This window comes from Octopus bimaculoides, chromosome 14 (assembly GCF_001194135.2).
Source record: "Octopus bimaculoides isolate UCB-OBI-ISO-001 chromosome 14, ASM119413v2, whole genome shotgun sequence".
Taxonomy (NCBI): Eukaryota; Metazoa; Mollusca; class Cephalopoda; order Octopoda; family Octopodidae; genus Octopus; species Octopus bimaculoides.
Window position 1 is genome coordinate 7,058,407 of NC_068994.1, and position 2,037 is coordinate 7,060,443.

The window sequence follows — 2,037 nt, forward strand, 5'->3', positions numbered from 1 at the left end:
ATATATATATATATATATATATATATATATATATATATATATATATATATACATACATACATACACACCCACTCACTAGAAATGCAATACAATTACGCGCCCACAGGTGGGTGTGTATATGCGAAGTATAGTATATGTGTGTGTGTGTATGCAGAGAAAGAGAGAGAGAGAGAAGGAGGCAAACAGACACAGGAGGGGAGAGAGAATGAGCTTGTATGTGTGAATGTATGTGTATACATCGTATATAATGTGGAATATATAACATATAGTAGCAGATTCAAATTTTATCTATGCAAAACAGATTATCATGTGTGTGTGTGTATGTGTGTGTGCAAGTATAATACAGATTCGCAATCGTACTGATGTATGTTTCTGTGCGTGGAGGATGAGTTAATATCTAAAACCACGTTACACCGCTATACTACTACTTCTACTACTACTACTACAGCGAGGTAGGTGCGAATAACACCTTCCGTGTGCTTCAGTTATATATGATTACTTGAAAGGTTTCCGGCTTTCTGGTGCGCAATAATGCAGATCGATGTTAATAGATTGCAGCGATTCTTCGTCACTTCTACACGAGATGCCGGGGCTGTCAAACGACTCACACACGTAACCATTGACAAAAATCAGACACATTCTGATACACAGGTGCGTGTATACGTGTCGATAAGACTTCGGTTTTTTGCCTAGAAAAAAAACCACCTACATTTTAACCCTTTTATTAGTATATCTCTCTGTTGAAATATTTTGGCTTTGTTTCGAAGAATTTAGCGAAGTGACTTTGTCATTGTGAAGCTGGTGTTCGGAATATAAATTAACATGGAATTTTGATGGAAGATCTTAATTTAGATCACCTTAACCCTTTTGTTACCATGTTTAGGTTCAATTAATTTTGAAAATAATGGATAATTTTGGAAATTAACTTTGTTGATATGAAGCTTTTGTTTGGGACATAAATTAACATGAAATTTTGACGGAAGATTTTAATGTTGATCACTTCAAAACACGAAGATTAAGTTATAGAACCAAGGCTGGCTTACACGGGTTCGTATCAAGAAGGGCCCTTTTGAATAAAATGATATACCAAGGATTCAAACCTTTGGCAGGGTTGAATTTTTTATTCCACCTTTTTTGACATACATTAAACCAACTGTTATTGGAACAAAATTTATCCGAATTAAGTAAAATGTTCTAATAGGCCACCTGTACTTGTCAATGAGTCAATGAGATCGCTCGATCAACTAGAAATAGCAGCTACATTCTCAAATCACACGCTACCACCTTAAATAAGAAAATGATTCCTTATGCAGTCTCACACAAAATCTGAAATAAAACATGGGATGGTCAAGTAGGAATACTTTTTGAGTACACATCTATTCGAACAGAGAAAAAATGAGCAAAAGTAAAGAAAACGTAAGGTATATCACATTTAGCTCACAGTTTAATTCGTATGTGCGTGTGTGAGTGTATATATATATATATATATATATATACACGACTGTGTTTATATGTTCTTATACATATGTTGCAGTCTAATAAGAAATCCCGGTGGGTGTGTACACAGATTAGATCTTACACACACCTCTTTTTAACCAGCTCAACAAGGGGTCAGCATCGTTTTTCATCCCCTTAGGGATCGATAAAATAAAGTACAAGTCAAGTACTGGAGTCGATGATACCGACTCTTACCTGTCCCCTACAAAATGATCGGCCAGGAGGCAATTATTGTTATTATTTCCTTTTGCCTTTAAGATGTCCGTTTGTTGTTTTAGCCTCTGGTCAGCCCTAACTGAGCCGATTATGTCCAAAGGCCATTCATACGAGTAAATACCGTCTTTTTTCAAAGACGGGAGGGTGTGGATTTTTTAAAGGGAAATTTGATTGCTATTTCTAGTAAGTTGAACAACCACATCGGAGCTCACACGTTTTCAGTCTCCTCGTTTGTTTTCCCACTTTGGTTATATTATTCACTGTCAAACACATCTTTCCCTGTCATATATTAAAATGTGGCGGAACTGCAATGATACTATGACA

At 35.9% G+C, this 2,037-nt stretch overlaps 1 protein-coding gene across 1 annotated transcript in view; it reads right to left on the reverse strand.

Annotated features, from left to right (window-relative positions):
- The window catches only part of LOC106875036 (synaptosomal-associated protein 25), a 27,412-nt gene that overhangs the window by 24,652 nt on the left and 723 nt on the right, over positions 1-2,037 (reverse strand). The gene's annotated exons all lie outside the window — the stretch shown is intronic.